This window comes from Nuphar pumila, chromosome 8, assembly GCF_984573655.1.
Source record: "Nuphar pumila chromosome 8, dmNupPumi1.hap1.1, whole genome shotgun sequence".
In the NCBI taxonomy this organism is placed as follows: domain Eukaryota; kingdom Viridiplantae; phylum Streptophyta; class Magnoliopsida; order Nymphaeales; family Nymphaeaceae; genus Nuphar; species Nuphar pumila.
Window position 1 is genome coordinate 57,836,462 of NC_143256.1, and position 18,748 is coordinate 57,855,209.

Consider the following 18,748-nt stretch of genomic DNA (forward strand, 5'->3'; position numbering starts at 1 on the left):
CCTTTGAGCTTCGGCAGTGCCACCACCATCGTCGTTGTCCCCCCCCCCCCCCCCTTTTTGCCGCGGTTCCCGACGATCGCTATCTCTTCTTCACTCCGGGAGCCTTTTCTCCTGTCTTTGTCCAGTGGCGGCAGAGCGTCGACAGCGATAGTCGCCGGCCACCACTGTCTCTCCTTCGCCTCTCCCCCTTTGTTAGAGGATACGCCAGGGACCCCGAGCACGTCGTCAGCCTCTGCTTATGGCATATACTAACGATATAAGCTCTTCAGGTTGAACGGTGGATCTAGCTCACCCTCTGTGGCTCGAGCACTTGCTTGCCTACGTTGCGTGCGTACGAGGACCCGCAACCCCTTAAGGTAGGAGATTCTTGCGTGAAAGGACAATGAACTGATAAATGCTAAAATAAGGAAGATAACTAAAAGAGGATGATATATGTATACATATAATATATATATATGTATGTCTTTACCTTCAAGGACGCGGTTTCGCGATCCTTGTCATCTTTACTTTCTCGCACTTTCTTTTCTATCGCCGCCGCGCTATATGTGCCTAGGCTTTTCTTTCCTGTCTTTACATTCCATGTCTTTTAACTTAAGGACACGGTTTCGCGATCCTTGTCCTCCTTTACGTTCTTGCACTTTACTTCCTGCATTTACTTGTTGCCCCATGCTTTATGCGCCTTGGCCTTGCTACTTGTTTTACTCTCCGTACTTTACTTTCCTGTGTTGTCGTGCTTGCTCTTGCACTTACCTTTTGTATGTATTCGTCTTTACCTTGTTGCCGCACTTCTTGCATATGCTTTGTTCATGCATGTATCCTATCTTTGTCGCATGCTTCTTTTCTTGCTTACGCTTATCGTTTAATCGAGGTGCAACCCTATGCCTCGTGAGTCGTCCTTTACACTTGCGTAGTCAGTACAAGATCTCATACCTCATGAGTTGCTTACGTAGTTGTGTGCTTGTGTGTTACGATGATCGAGGTATGATCTCATACCTCGCGTGTAGCTCTAGCATTCTACCCTCGCGGTGCGGCTTCGCCCATCGAGTCTTGCCCCTCGATTTGCCATTGTATTGGTATGTGCATGGGTTTGTCCCTTGTCAGCTTGCACTCTCTGAATGCAGCTTCGACTGTATAGTGTATCTCGTTTCACTTGTCTTACAAGCCACGACACACACTTATAAACTTCGGTTCTCCAAAGACATCGTCTTAGGTGCAAACCTATTTTCAAGATGTATAGCTTGTAAAGCAGTGATAGCGGCCGGATCTCCCAAATCGATGTATTTGGGATAGGTGTGTTACAACCTCAATTCGCCTATTTGATACGACCCAGATAGCCTTGTTTAGAAGTTTGTGCACGAGTAGGGCGGGGATCCTAGCGAGGTACTTGCGCCATCGCTAGATCGGTGTTACCTCGCCTCTGATGCGAGACCTAGTTTCTAGGCTTTCTAGTTCAACCAAGATTGTAGCGCCTTCCTTCCTTCGTGAAGGTATTGTTGGATCTCTTACGAGGGATCCATGTTTATCCTCTTGTAGTTCTACCCTTTGTCACGTACGATATGTTTAGACTACGAAGAACAGGATGAAAGGTCTATAGTAACCTTTACGCGTGTATTGACACATTAAACTAATCTTGTTATATTGATTTCGCCTAATTAGCCGATTGCTCGTGATTGTCTAAAGGACCCGAGCACGATCAGTTGGAACTGGAATGAGTTCACTGTGGGCTTCTGTAAAGCAGAAGTGTTGGGATTTTCTGCGAGAGATCCATACCCCTCTCATCGTGGTTGTACTTTTGAACAGGTACGTTGCGTACTACGATGAGTAGGATGAGAGGTCTATGTCTACCTCGAACATGCAATGGCATGTGTTTGAGATCACAAGAGTGATGTTTCTACCCTCACTATGGATTGACCCCTTTCATCATTTGAATAGGTATGTTGCGTACTGCGGTGAGTAGGTTGAGAAGTGTGTGGTTGCCTTGAACGCACAATGGCGCGTATAACTCACCTAAATAATAATCATGCGCCTTCACAGGCAAGATGCTCGATTGGGTTGAAAGACCAGATCATGTAGAATGGGACGGCGGTTAAGAAACCCTCCGTCGTGCTCATTCGGGACGGTTCATCAAGAGAGAGGATGGATGGTACAAAACTCTGATGGACAGTCATTAATGGAAATCTCGGGCAAAGATCCGACCTTCCCCAGTCATCGGAGGTTAGGGGAAATCCTTTGGGCCACTTTTGCAGAAGTACGGATACGCATCCATTGGGCCTTTGTTTGCCTTTGGGGATTTACTCTCTTGGTCACTGGCCGTCCTCTTAGGAAGCGGACTCAGTCAGTCATTCGAGGTATAATAAAATACATAGCATAATAGACCCCTAAATCGATCTCGGTTGTTTCTACGTTTTGCCTTGTGCGTACCCACAACGGCCTGCTCAATAATGAGACAAGATATAACTTATACACATGATCATGAGATACGCATGTTGTGACGTGCATTGCTTGCTTGCTTGTTAGCTCGGTAGTTAGGTATGCTACTCGTTGAGCTAGGTACGCCTATCGAGGCGTTACCCTTTTTGGTTAAACTGCTTACGTAGTTCTGCTAAGTAATAACTAGATTCTCATAATAGTCAATTACTTATAATACTAGCATTATGCTAGTTGTTGCATGTTGTGATATAATTGCTACATGATTGCTTATCATAGCTACTTGCCGATAGACAGAACCATATAATGGTACTTGTGTGTATTACGAGTGTTGTTATGAATACTTGTCTTATGCAATTGCTTTGCTTGGCTAGTGGATAGAGTTAGTTGCTCTCCACCTATAGTATCTGTGGATTTGCTATAGTTGCTTGTTTGGCACTATGATCCTTCTTGCTCTTGTATGTAGTTGTTTGCTTTACCAGAGCTTTGCTCACTTCACAGTACATTTGGTTAGATCTGCTAGTCTTGCTTGTTCCTGCTTGAGCTAGCATTTATCCTAGTTATTGCAGCTTTTGTTCTTTCTTGTCCTTTGCACCCCTAGCTTGCGATGGCACGATGACGTGATGCATTCAAGGCAATGCCCTTTCCTAACGTTGTGCTCCTGGGGATACTTTTGATAGATGTGGTATGAAGTTTCTTGAAAGCATCTCTTCTGATTTAAACTCTGGATTTCTAAAACTATATTACCAAAACGTGGTTCTTCTTTTCATTTCAATAAAATATATACTTGAATTGCAAATCGGTTTGTTAAGGGGGAATCTACTTTTGGTTGTAATGCGCCCAAGGTCTAGGGACTTGTTGTTTTGAACCTGATCTTCCGCTGAACTTCTGTTTTAAACTCTGATAAATGATTGATTTCAAAGCTTTCAACATTTTTCATAAAAGGTTTCAAGTCCACGATTTTGGGGCGTTACATCCACCTTTGCCGGGGAAGAGGAAGGAGAAAAGCCGGGTGATGGTAGAAAATGTGATGGTCTTTTTTTTACTAATGATCGATCCTCTTCCTCCTTCTTGAGGTTTGTTTATATAGAGGGGGGGGGGGGGGGGGGGGGAAGAATCATTGAGAAGGGTGGAAGTTACAGATCGATGGTTAACGGAGGGGAATAGGATTTGAGGGTCAGAGAGTAGGCGATGAAGGGTTGAGAAAAGGAGGTCGGCAGGGTTGTTGCAGATGAAGGGCAGATGAGGGGGTGCGGCAAGCCGTTGATGATGGGCGGTGGCTATGGAGAAGCTCGTGGAGGATCGGTGATGGAGGGTGGATGGCATAGTGAAGCTTCTGGAGATGGCGGTTTTTTGCAAAAGGAGAGTGCTACTGATGGGTTGAAGATGGGGAGAAGCTTCTGGAGGAGGGGAGAAAGTGTTCGGCCCCCGACCCCTTGCGAGAAAACCCTAACAAAGTGTTCGATACATCATATTTTTTATGTAATTTCCAAAAAGAAGGCTCCTTTACCGAATTTTTCTAAGAAAGGTTTTTCCTAAAAAGGATATTTTCAGAAAGAGGTTTTCAAAAACCAATTTAGACATTTTTTTTTCTTTGCATTTTCTATGTATATTTTTTTTCTTTTGGTATTTTCGGAATGAAACCTTAGAATTTACGAGAAAACGAGGATTTAAACTAATTTTTTGTATTTTTTTGGGAGATATTTACAAAGGAAGATTTTCAAGGTTATTTTTGGGAAAAATTCTTCAGAAAATGGGTTTGGACCGAAATTTTGAAAAAATGTTCGAGTTTTGAAACTCGAATCGAGAAATATAATGTGATGGATCCAAACGGATACCGGACGAAGTGTCTGAGCCCTGTAAAAAGGTTATTTTGGTAATTTTGAAAATTTGATTCAAAAATTGGACAACGAGTGTAACGCCCCGGATTTCCAAAACAAAGCTAAGTTAAAATTTTTCATGAATTTCTTTTTTTTTTCTTTGCAGCAGAACTTAGAAAAAGCTTTTAGCAGCGGAATAAGACGATAATGAGTCGTCGGTTTTAGAAAACTCCGAGCACGTTGCAGGTATGTGGCCCAGCAACTCATTGACCACCAAAGTGTTCCATTTTATCGAAAGCACATGTTTATTACAACACTACTGCTTAGAAAAGCAGTGAAGGTTCAATAAAAGGAAGCAGTACAACTCTGTCTAGAGAAACCCTGGAACTCGATGCCGCCTTGCTCCGCATATCGCCACGCAGGTTCAACACCTGAAATCCCCATTAAACGGGGTCAGAACCACTGATGGTCTGGTAAGTAGGCAAACACCTATCTATTCAACTCAAGTAAATGCATAGACCACTCAGGGTCGCAGTTCGTAATACGACGCTCAAGCCTCCATGACTTAGCGTATATCGCAAAAGCCTCATCAGGGCTATGAGTTGAACATCCACGCAAGTCTTTATGACTTCGCATAAGCCTCTTCAGGGCTGTGAGTTAGAATAACCTTTTAAGTCTCTACGACTTAGCCTTGACTTCCTCAGAGTCACGAATGAATGTCTAGCTCAAGCCTTTATACTTGGCACATCCGTATCCTACGAATCTAAGGACAGCTCTCCGAGCTTCACTTAGTCGTACGAATATCAATGGGGTTCTTTCCCAATCGGTACAGTAGTATACCGACCATGACACCTTCACAAAGGTTATGCAGGACTGACTCAACAACGTCATCCACTCATACATTCAAAGTAGCGTTGTACCTAAGCTAATGCTTTATTTCGATAATTGCACCTCTCCCTGGGCTTAGGGGACTCATATCTGGGCGACAACGCGATGATCTGGGGGTTGATTATTCTATGTATTTTAGATACCCCAGAGGCCTGTTGACCCCATCCCCCTAGTAGGACGGTACAGCATACCGGAAGAGATCCTTACTAGGTATCCGAATGCATTCTGCTACTGCAGTAGTTGGGTTCAATCCTTAGATATTTAAGGATAACCACGACCTCCATACCTCTGAGTGACGAAGGCCATCAATGAACTCTATCAGGTTTGGGTGAAATATATGTCACTCAAGGTTGCGCCATCACGGTCTTCCTCGGTGAGAAATTCTGAAAGGGGCCTGCCGGTCTTACAATTACTTGACGAACATTGCATGCCTATAGGGCAGCCTTTGAGAAGTATGTACCCGACACCAATCAACCATACGGTTTTCAACGTGGAACAAATGTTTTATTCATATGCATGCTTAACTCTGCTCTCGGCACTACGACCTTGACGAGCACTTCACCTCTTTCGGTGGAAACAACACACTCCGGCTCAGCGGCCCTTACGAGTCTGGTTGTCTGATAATTCTTAATGAGCATGCACATGACTCGATCTCTACGGATCGGCTACTCGGCGTATTTTTACGCAACGAGCTCAGGACCTCATCAAGGTGCTACCACTACTTTGGCGAAACGGCTCTTACAAGTATGGTGCCCTTGTAGGTGCCAGGGAGACAAGTCACTCTGACATCGTTCCAACAAAGGACATCATTGTGCCACTTGACTGGTTCTGGCAGCTCTTCTGCCAACCATTTTGTCAACACCTTCTCTGCTCTACCAGCAGTGGTGCGACGAACCTTTCTACATCGTAGAAGGCGTTCCATAACTGGGTAGCACTTCTGCTACGTTCTTTCTGAGCCATTCTTAGCTTCTTCAGGAATTTCAGCAGCACTTCCTCTCTTTAACGGAGAAAGTGTGTGTTTTCTTTTATCCATTTCAGCGGCATCTCCCCGCTTTGGTGGAAAATCGCTATGCTTAACTCGGGAAATGGATGCGCACCGTTGTGCGTACTTTGCATCCATCAAGGTTGCAGGAACCTTGGGCCATAGCCAGGCCATACGTAATTGATTTTGTCTTTACGTAAAGAGCATTTTGCCAAAAGGCGAAGCCTTTCCAATAGGGGCTTCATTCGTAAAGCAGAATCTTGCACAAGGAGCGGTAAGGGAATCGCATTGGCGATTTGATCTCCATTTGAACGCTCACTTACGCGCCATATATGTAATATAAGCAGAAGCCTGTGCTTTATACAGCGGCGGCGTAAAGGAAATGCATATACTATTGTTCAGGGTGTGTAACTGAACAAAATATTCTACATATATAACAAAACAGGAGTCTTGGCATCGTTCGACGCGACGGCGTAAGTAAATACATTGCAGAAAGCAGGAGCCTTGGCATCGTTCGACGCGACAGCGTAAGTAAATGCATAATCGGAAGTGCTTTAATCGGAAGTACAGAAAGCAGGGAGCCTTGGCATCATACGACGCGATGGCAAAGGTAAATTACATAGCCTGTGCGATATAAGACGCGTCGGCAGAATCAGCAGATATACACCTAGATCTGTATCCAACGATAGTTACGAGGCGAGCGAGTGAACACCGAAGTGTCCTAGAGGGCTCAATCAAGAACTAGGTTGAGATACTATTTTGAAGAACGCATATACTGTGCATTCGAACATATATATATCCGACGATAGTTACGAGGCGGGCGCGTGAACACCGAAGCGTCCTAGAGGGCTCAACCAAGAACTAAAGCAAGATACTACTTCAGAAAGTATATGCTATATACAAACAATCAAATACTTGAGAGAGATGGTTTAATGAAGCGAACTTACTTCAAATTGCGGAAGAAACGGCTCCGGTTGCTTCAAACGCTTCGAACGAGGCTCGACTTCGAAAAATGATCAACTTCGAACTTCGGACGAAAAAGGACTTGGACTTTGACTTTGAACCAAACCAGGTTCAAGTCAAGTCAATTGGGTCTGGACTTACGTCAAGTAGGTTCAGACCTAGGTCAGGTGGGTTAGGACCAGGTCAGGCAGGCTCAGACCAGGTCAAGCAGGGTCAGGCTAAGTCATGCAGGCTCAGACCAGGTCAGGTGGGCTCAGGTGGGCTAGGCTAGGTAGGGGAGGTTTGGAAAAGGAGGAGAGAGAGAGGGGTTGGCGATTTTCTAAAGGAGGGGGGGTCCTCTATTTATAGGTTCTGAAACTTGGGCCCCAAGTTTCAGAATCCCCTCTTTACCCTTGGGCTTTTCTGAGAATCCCTTCTATGTTAGGTGCTGGAAGGAGCTGGAAGGTCCTGGAAGATGCTGGAAGGTGCTAGAATATTCTAGAATATTCTAGAACATTTTTTGAGAAATATTTCAGTGGGTCCTACCAATATTTTCGTGGGTCCCGCAAGAATTTCGGGTTTTCGGCGATTTTTTTCCGAAAAATACTGAGTACGCCATTCCCTTCGTATTGACGTAACTAATAAAGTTGGCTCGCAGGAATCCTTTGATTTCGTTCAGGTAGAAAGTTATGGCTTCTAGAGTGTTTGAGCATATATTCGCGTTTCGACGAATATCCTAAGTGTAACTGGCTCGCAGGAATTGATTCGTTTCGCATTCTGAGAAAAATGCTATTTTTAGCGGTAAATGCCTCATGAATTTTATTCAGATATTTTCTGAAAAATTATGGGTCTTACATCATTACCCCCTTAAAGGAATTTCGTCCGCGAAATTCAGCTAAGAGTACAAGGTGAAGAGTTCAGGATATTTATCCCGCATATCCGATTCGGGCTCCCAAGTGCAATCATCGACTCCGTGATGTTGTCATCTCACTTTGACAAGTGGAATGACCTTTGTCCTTAGCACTTGCTCCCGTCGGTCCATGATCTCTACTGGCCTTTCTTCCACCGTCATATCCTCCTGGATGTCAATATCTTCATGTTGGATGACGTGGGAAGGGTCGTGAACGTATTTTCTAAGCATTGACACATGAAATACGTTGTGTATCTGTGTATACTGCGGTGGCAATGCTACTCTGTAGGCGGTCTCTCCTATCCGGCTCAAAACCTCGAAGGGACCAACGAATCTAGGGCTGAGCTTCCCCTTCTTTCCGAAACGAAACACACTCTTGGTTGGGGAGACCTTGATAAAAACCATATCTTCAACCGCAAAAGTTAGTTCCCTACGCCGCTGATCGGCGTAGCTCTTCTGTCGACTTTGAGCAGTCAGTAGCTTCTTCCTGATCATGTGGACCTGCTCAGTATAATGCTGCAACACTATGGGCGAGTCCAAGGTTCGCTCACCCACTTCACCCCAATGGATTGGTGATCGACAGGGTCGCCCGTACAAGGCTTTATACGGTGCCATCCCAATGCTAGTGTGGTGGCTATTATTATAAGCAAATTCAGCCAACGTTAGGTGGGAATCCCAATCACCTTTCCATTCTAGCATACAGGCTCTTAGCATATCTTCAAGAGTTTGTATGGTTCGTTCTGATTGCCCATCTGTTTGGGGATGGAATGCTGTACTGAACTTGAGTTTCGTCCCCAGGGCTCTCTGAAGCTGTTCCCAAAAGTGAGAGGTGAACTTCGGGTCACGATCGGATATGATCGAAATCGGCACTCCATGGAGTCTAACGATTTCCCGAATGTAGATCTCCGCCAATCGTTCAGTTGAGTATCGAGTGTTGATTGGCAGGAAGTGAGCAGACGTGGTGAGTCTGTCTACGATCACCCATATTGAGTCATGTTGTCTCTTGGACCGAGGCAATCCAACGATGAAATCCATCGTAATGCCCTCCCATTTCCATTCTGGAATCTCGATCCGTTGCATTTTTCCACCAGGTCGTTGATGCTCGATTTTTACTTGCTGGCAGATCAAACACTTTGAGACAAATGTAGCCACATCACGTTGCATACCCCTCCACCAGTACTTTCTCTGTAAGTCCCGAAACATTTTTGTACCTCCAGGGTGAATGGTGTACTTGCTGTTATGAGCCTCCTAGAGTACTTCCTGTCTTAGCTCAGGGTTATTTGGAACCCAAATCCTTTCTTCCATCCATATTCCTTCATCTTCTTTCAAATGGAAGAAAGTTTCATCCTTTTCAGCGCGAGCTTTCAATTCCAAGTACTGGGGATCCTTAAACTGTTCGGCTACAATGCGATCGAGGATCTCGATATGGATTGTTAGGCATGACAATCGAATCTTTCCAGGATCAGCCAGGAATGGCTTCCAACTTACAAAATCCTCCATCAACTTCCATTGTCCGGTGAGGCTGGCCAGAGTGCCAACAGTCTTGCGACTAAGGGCATCTGCTACAACATTCGCCTTTTCAGGGTGATAGGAAAGCGTGAATTCATAGTCTTTGAGGAATTCCAGCCATCGCCGTTGCCGCATATTGAGTTCTTTTTGAGAAAAGAGGTATTTTAGGCTTTTATGGTCCGACATGACCTCGAATTTCTCTCCATATAGGTAGTGTCACCAGATTTTAAGTGCGAACACTACCGCGACAAGCTCCAAGTCGTGGGTTGGATAGTTTTTCTCATGAATTCTTAACTGACGGGATGCATAGGCGATTACTTTGCCATGCTACATCAATACGCAACCCAGACCTGATCCCGAGGCATCGGTATAAGCCACAAAGCCTCCCTAACCAGAGGTAAGGTAAGGACAGGGGCAGTGGTAAGCCTCTGTTTGAGAACCTCAAAGCACTCCTTACACTGGTCAGTCCATTCGAACTTGACTCCCTTTTTCAACAATTTTGTCATCGGTACGGCGATTCGAGAGAAGTCTTGTATGAACTTCCGATAATATCCGGCAAGTCCAAGGAAGCTGCGGACCTCAGTGATATTTTCTGGCTGCTTCCAGTCTATCACAGCTTCGACCTTCGCAGGATCTACTGCGATTCCATCTTTTGAGATCACATGGCCAAGGAACATTACTTTGTCTAGCCAGAATTCACATTTTGAAAACTTGGCATATAACTGATTATCTTGAAGGGTTTTCAAGACGATTCTCAAGTGCTCCTTGTGTTGTTCCTCATTCTCTGAATACACGAGAATTTCATCAATGAAGACGATGACAAAAGTGTCTAAGTATGGCTTGAACACTCGGTTCATCAGGTCCATAAAGACAGCAGACGCATTAGTAAGTCCGAAGGGCATTACTATGAACTCATAATGGCCATATCTCGTTCTGAAGGCAGTCTTAGGTATATCCTCCTCCTTAACTCTTAGCTGATGGTATCCAGACCTGAGGTCGATCTTGGAGAACACTCTCGCTGTTCTGAGCTGATCGAATAAGTCCTCAATTCAAGGCAACGGGTACTTATTTTTAACGGTTGCCTGGTTAAGCATCCGATAATCGATGCATAACCGAAGGGATCCATCCTTCTGCTTTACAAACAGTACCGGGGCTCCCCATGGTGACATACTTGGTCGGATGAACCCTTGTTCCAACAGTTCTTCCAACTGACACTTCAACTCACTGAGTTCAGCTGGTGCCATACGATAAGGGGCTTTGGATATTGGCGTTGTTCCAGGTAAGGATTGAATTCCAAATTCAACCTCATGAAGTGGCGGAAGTCCTGGCAATTCCTCAGGAAACAGATCGGGAAACTCCCGCACTACTTCCAAACTCTCAAGGGGTTGGTCGTTGGATTTTTCCACCGAGAGACTCAACAGGAAGGCCACACAACCCTTTCTAAGGTATTTTTGTACCTTAAGTGCTGATATGAGCCTTTTTTGTGGAACTCCTTTTGATAACCGATATTCCATCTTAGGCAATCCGAGTCGAGATAGAATCACTCTGCCCTCGCGGCACAGAATCTTGGCATTATTCTGAGCCAACCAATTCATTCCCAGAATGACATCATACTGTATCATATCGATCAGGATGGCGTCAGTAGGCAAGTGTTGCCCTGCTATCTCAATATCCAACATTTTCACACACCGGATACATTTGGTGCATGAACCCAACGAGTTATATACTTCGATCATTTTATCAATCGGTTGCACCGAGGCGTGGAGTTGTTCGGTGAAATTGTTGGAGATAAACGTATGAGTAGCACCACAATCAAATAAGACGTAAGCTGCATGTCCATTAACAGGAACGGTGCCTTCAATGAGGTCACCGGTTTCGACTTGTTCAGTCGTTACAGCGTATACACGACCTGCAGCAGGCCTTTGTTCTACTCTAGGTGGGGGTCGTTGGACTTGTGTTCGTTGTGGTATTTGTTGAGAGGGTCTGGCAGATCCGGCATTCCTCTTTTGCTCATCAGCAACCTTCTTCCTGCACTTTCTTGCAATGTGGCCCATTTTGCCACAGTAGAAGCATCCACCTGTGTCACGTGGACATGGTCCTCTTGCGTGATTTACATGGCATTTTGGGCAGTTCGGGTTGGATTGCAGGTTGTTTGGAGCCATTTCTTGCCTTGGCCTTACAACTTGTTGAGTGTTGTTCCCACCTTGGAACCTTTTCTTTTGAAAGGGTTGTCGTGAACCCTGGCCACTTGGAAACATTCTCTTCTTGTTCCCACCATCAACTACGGGCCTTTTTGCTATGATCACTTTGGATCGCTCCCAATCCACTTGTATTTTTGAAGCTGCTGCCACAGCAGTTTGAAAAGTTTGGGGCATGTTGGTGATAACCCGTGACCTTAGCCCTTCTCGCAGTCCGTTGATGTACTTGTCGGCCCTTTCTTGGTCGGTCTCAAATAACCGGGAGCAGTACCGTTCAAGATTTTGAAATTTGGTGGTATAGTCAATCAGACTCATGCCACCCTGCTCCAATTCCAGAAACTCCATCTTCTTTTTGTTTCTGGAGTGTAATGGAAAGTAATTATCCATGAAAGCTCTCCGGAAGTCAGTCCAAGGAATGACTTCAACTTCCGAGAACTGGATAATCTTAGTGGTATCCCACCACTTCCGTGCATTGTCTTTCTGCCTGTACATGCAAAGTTGGTCTTCTTTTCTTCTGGTACTCTCAGTACCAGAAAGGCATGTTCGGTCTCTTCGACCCAACTCTCTACTAGTTCAGGATCGGCTCTACCGGCGAAGACTGGTGGATCGAGCTTGAGGAATTTTTCATAGGTTATTCCTTCAAGATTTTTGCTTCGAGGTGCGACTGATTCTGGCCTTGTTTCTCGAATGGTAGTAACCAAATTGTTGAGCGTTTACAGCAGGAAGCCTTGAGTATGGGACTCCTCGCTCGGCATGGTTCTCCTCGTCGTAGGAGCCATTTATCTACCACATACAAGCAACGTGTTTTAGTTTCACAATGTATATATCGAAGCAAAGTTCTATTTACTTAATATACATCACATTTACACAAACATTGCCTTAAACAAAACGTCATGCCGCACTGGCAGACTTTTAGGCGTTGAGAAACTATGTACATGAGTCTATTGACTCCAAAACACTACCAGTCTCTTCTAGGAACTGGATTTCTTTTTTGACCCAAAGAACCCGAAGTATCATTTACTTCCACATTGCCTTGGTGCAGGCACTACTAGTTTTGGCTTGGGCGGCACTTCCGCACTCTCAAGCGACTCTTGTGGATAGATCAGTGATGCCGGTCCACTTGCCCATTCAGTGGCATCATGACTCGGGGAATCCGAGACCATAACGGGATGATATAGGTTGTATCCCTCTCCTTGGCCATTCAGGTTCGGCGTTGGTGAAGCCGCTCTGTTCCGCCATATAATCGTACTATGATTCGAGGAATCCGAAATCATAATGGGATTATAGAAAGAGTTGTTGCATCCCTCCCCCCGACTGTGCAAGCTAGGCGTACATGATGCATGTTGATAGCCTTGTGATTCACCAAATCCCTCAAGGAAGTTCAAGTCAAATCCTACCAGAGATGGTAGTTCATCAGAAGTCGCTGGGGTACGGCTACTCCCTCTACTGGAGTAATGTGGCCCACTAACACGTGAGGTCTCATCCGTAAGACCAAGAGATCCCCGCCGACCCATATCGGTGGTATGCTTCATTTGGCATTCATTGGCAGAATGCCCTTCTTCCCCACAATACTGGCAGTCTTGGACTTCATATGGGCATACCCACTCATTGTGCATGATCCCGCAACGATAGCAGTATCCTTGGGAGTCGTGCGTTGCCATCTATACAAAGATGCACCCAGATCAGAACAAGAAGTATAAAATATACTTACAGTGCGATATGGTGGACAAGACGGATCTCGAAGTAGGTTTCTCAGACTCTTACTTTGATACCAATTCTGTAACGCCCCGGATTTCCAAAACAAAGCTAAGTTAAAATTTTCATGAATTTCTTTTTTTTTTCTTTGCAGCAGAACTTAGAAAAAGCTTTTAGCAGCGGAATAAGACGATAATGAGTCGTCAGTTTTAGAAAACTCCGAGCACGTTGCAGGTATGTGGCCCAGCAACTCATTGACCACCAAAGTGTTCCATTTTATCGAAAGCACATGTTTATTATAACACTACTGCTTAGAAAAGCAGTGAAGGTTCAATAAAAGGAAGCAGTACAACTCTATCTAGAGAAACCCTGGAACTCGATGCCGTCTTGCTCCGCATATCGCCACGCAGGTTCAACACCTGAAATCCCCATTAAACGGGGTCAGAACCACTGATGGTCTGGTAAGTAGGCAAACACCTATCTATTCAACTCAAGTAAATGCATAGACCACTCAGGGTCGCAGTTCGTAATACGACGCTCAAGCCTCCATGACTTAGCGTATATCGCAAAAGCCTCCATGACTTAGCGTATATCGCAAAAGCCTCATGAGGGCAATGAGTTGAACATCCACGCAAGTCTTCATGACTTCGCATAAGCCTCTTCAGGGCTGTGAGTTAGAATAACCGCTTAAGTCTCTACGACTTAGCCTTGACTTCCTCAGAGTCACGAATGGATGTCTAGCTCAAGCCTTTATGCTTGGCACATCCGTATCCTACGAATCTAAGGACAGCTCTCCGAGCTTCACTTAGTCGTACGGATATCAATGGGGTTCTTTCCCAATCGGTACAGTAGTATACCGACCATGACACCTTCACAAAGGTTATGCAGGACTGACTCAACAACGTCATCCACTCATACATTCAAAGTAGCGCTGTACCTAAGCTAATGCTTTGTTTCGATAATTGCACCTCCCCCTGGGCTTAGGGGACTCATATCTGGGCGACAACGCGACGATCTGGGGGTTGATTATTCTATGTATTTTAGATACCCCAGAGGCCTATTGACCCCATCCCCCTAGTAGGACGGTACAACATACCGGAAGAGATCCTTACTAGGTATCCGAATGCACTCTGCTACTACAGTAGTTGGGTTCAATCCTTAGATATTTAAGGATAACCACGACCTTCATACCTCTGAGTGACGAAGGCCATCAATGAACTCTATCAGGTTTCGGTGAAATATATGTCACTCACGGCTGCGCCATCACCGTCTTCCTCGGTGATAAATTCTGAAAGGGGCCTGCCGGTCTTACAATTACTTGACGAACATTGCATGCCTATAGGGCAGCCTTTGAGAAGTATGTACCCGACCCCAATCAACCACACGGTTTTCACCGTGGAACAAAGGTTTTATTCATATGCATGCTTAACTCTGCTCTCGGCACTACGGCCTTGACGAGCACTTCACCTCTTTCGGTGGAAACAACACACTCCGGCTCAGCGGCCCTTACGAGTCTGGTTGTCTGATAATTCTTAATGAGCATGCACATGACTCAATCTCTACGGATCGGCTACTCAGCGTATTTTTACGCAACGAGCTCAGGACCTCGTCAAGGTGCTACCACTACTTTGGCGCAACGGCTCTTACAAGTATGGTGCCCTTGCAGGTGCCAGGGAGACGAGTCACTCTGACATCGTTTCAACAAAGGACATCATTGTGCCACTTAACTAGTTCTGGCAGCTCTTCTGCCAACCATTCTGTCAACACCTTCTCTGCTCTACCGGCAGTGGTGCGACGAACCTTACTACATCGTAGAAGGCATTCCATAACTGGGTAGCACTTCTGCTACGTTCTTTCTGAGCCATTCTTAGCTCCTTCAGGAATTTCAGCAGCACTTCCTCTCTTTAACGAAGAAAGCGTGCATTTTCTTTTATCCATTTCAGCGACATCTCCCCTCTTTGGTGGGAAATCGCTATGCTTAACTCGGGAAATGGATGCGCACCGTTGTGCGTACTTTGCATCCATCAAGGTTGCAGGAACCTTGGGCCATAGCCAGGCCATACGTAATTGATTTTATCTTTACGTAAAGAGCATTTTGCCAAAAGGCGAAGCCTTTCCAATAGGGGCTTCATTCGTAAAGCAGAATCTTGCACGAGGAGCGGTAAGGGAATCGCATTGGCGATTTGATCTCCATTTGAACGCTCACTTACGCGTCATATATGTAATATAAGCAGAAGCCTGTGCTTTATACAGCGGCGGCGTAAAGGAAATGCATATACTATTGTTCAGGGTGTGTAACTGAACAAAATATTCTACATATATAACAAAATAGGAGCCTTGGCATCGTTCGACGCGACAACGTAAGTAAATACATTGCAGAAAGCAGGAGCCTTGGCATCGTTCGACGCGACAGCGTAAGTAAATGCATAATCGAAAGTACAGAAAGCAGGGAGCCTTGGCATCATACGACGCGACGGCAAAGGTAAATTACATAGCCTGTGCGATATAAGACGCGTCGGCAGAATCAGCAGATATACACCTAGATCTGTATCCAACGATAGTTACGAGGCGAGCGAGTGAACACCGAAGTGTCCTAGAGGGCTCAACCAAGAACTAGGGTGAGATACTATTTTGAAGAACGCATATACTGCGCATTCGAACATATATATATCCGATGATAGTTACGAGGCAAGCGCGTGAACACCGAAGCATCCTAGAGGGCTCAACCAAGAACTAAAGCAAGATACTACTTCAGAAAGTATATGCTATATATAAACAATCAAATACTTGGGAGAGATGGTTTAATGAAGCGAACTTACTTCAAATTGCGGAAGAAACGGCTCTGGTTGCTTCAAACGCTTCGAACGAGGCTTGACTTCGAAAAAGGATCAACTTCGAACTTCGGACGAAAAAGGACTTTGACTTTGACTTTGAACCAAACCAGGTTCAAGTCAAGTCAACTGGGTGTTGACTTAGGTCAAGTAGGTTCGGACCTAGGTCAGGTGGGTTAGGACCAGGTCAGGCAGGCTCAGACCAGGTCAAGCTGGCTCATGCTAAGTCAGGCAGGCTCAGACCAGGTCTGGTTGGCTAGGCTAGGTAGGGGAGGTTTGGAAAAGGAGGAGAGAGAGAGGGGTTGGCGATTTTCTAAAGGAGGGGGGTCCTCTATTTATAGGTTCTGAAACTTGGGCCCCAAGTTTCAGAATCCCCTCTTTACCCTTGGGCTTTTCTGAGAATCCCTTCTATGTTAGGTGCTGGAAGGAGCTGGAAGGTCCTGGAAGGTCCTGGAAGATGCTGGAAGGTGCTAGAATATTCTAGAATATTCTAGAACATTTTTTGAGAAATATTTCAGTGGGTCCCACCAATATTTTTGTGGGTCCCGCAAGAATTTCGGGTTTTCGGCGATTTTTTTCCAAAAAATTCTGAGTACGCCATTCCCTTCGTATTGACGTAACTAAGAAAGTTGGCTCATAGGAATCCTTTGATTTCGTTCAGGTAGGAAGTTATGGATTCTAGAGTGTTTGATCATATATTCGCGTTTCGACGAATATCCTAAGTGTAATTGGTTCGTTTCGCATTCTGAGAAAAATGTCATTTTTAGCAGTAAATGCCTCATGAATTTTATTTAGATATTTTCTGAAAAATTGCGGGTCTTACAACGAGGCTCAGATTTGGATCTTTTATCTGGATCCGGATCCGAAATTGAGTCAGATGTATAAAATGAATTTAATTTCAGAAAAAATTGAGAAAATAAACTGGAATTTAGATTTAAAAGTGACTCAATTGCCCAGAAAGTGAAATCAGGGGCAAAAAGGGGATATTTAAAAGATTTTGAAAAATTTGGGGTGTTCACAAGGAGTCTTAGGTATATTTAGTGACATGGTATGCCCCAAACCACTGATCCGACTGCAGGTTGAATTCTGGCATGTTGCCTGTCAGGAAGCGGGTGTTGGCACGAACCTGCCGCTGCGAAAACTGTCTGAGACATCGTTCTGGCTGATAATCAACACAAAAGAAGGGCCAAGCAATCTGTAGCGCTTGCTGCGAGTATAGGTGTAATGAGGAACTGTCTCTTTTCTGGCGAAGAAGTCCCAAACAATCTCCTCCTGATGCAGTTTCTCAATCAAGGCTCAATATTGCATGGCCGACTTCGGTTGCTTACTGCTGAATCTGAAAGAACTGGCCTTCGATGGAACATGTCGCAGGAACCACGACTACAGGGCGTAAGTGCATCCTTCTACCAGAATGGTCTCTCCGAGGGCAAATCGAGCCAAGCCTCTGTAAAGAAAAGCCAAGGCTGCCATAGAAACTGATAGCTGACGGGTCTGCTTGCTTCCCTATCTTCGAAAGAGTTGGGCAACTCTGATATCTATGAAATTCTAACCATCTTGGAAGAAAGCTAGTCCCACTGTGCATAGGATCATGGCATGCTGAATTCTGTCTTTTGCTGCTCGAGACAAAGTGTCAACCTTCTCGTAGGCTCCATACTTGCGATTGAGTCCGAACAGGTCAATGAATTGATTCCCATCAATCTTAGTGAGAGGCCAGGATCTGCTCCCTGTTGCTCTGGCCAAAGCTTCTCGAACATCTACCCCTTTGATGTTGATTAGGAACTGTTGCTCGACAGGATCATCTGGCTGACCAGCTGGTTCGGGCAATCTCATGATATCATTGAATTCATCCATTAGAAGAGTCATCTCTCCCCATGGAAGCCAGAATGTGCAGGTACGTGGATTCCACCATTCTGCCATAGCCTAAATCAGAGCTCCATTGATGGTTCGCTTGCCTGCCGTTGATGCCATCTCCTACCCACAGTCATCCAAGTGGTCTGAGAACATATGCGAGAAGGTGGCGAACCAAGAATAATACCACTGAGGGAAGAAAGGACGAGACTGGATGACCCGATGATCTGGGGATCCATCTTGAATCTGATAGAAGACATTGTAACGCCCCGGATTTCCAAAACAAAGCTAAGTTAAAATTTTTCATGAATTTCTTTTTTTTTTCTTTGCAGCGGAACTTACAAAAGCTTTTAGCAGCGGAATCAGACGATAATGAGTTGTCAGTTTTAGAAAACTCCGAGCACGTTGCAGGTATGTGGCCAAGCAACTCATTGACCACCAAAGTGTTCCCTTTTATCTAAAACCACATATTTATTACAACACTACTGCTTAGAAAAAGCAGTGTAGGTTCAATAAAAAGAAAGCAGTACAACTCTGTCTAGAGAAACCCTGGAACTCGATGCCGCCTTGCTCCGCATATCGCCACACAGGTTCAACACCTGAAATCCCCATTAAACGGGGTCAGAACCACTGATGGTCTGGTAAGTAGGCAAACACCTATCTATTCAACTCAAGTAAATGCATAGACCACTCAGGGT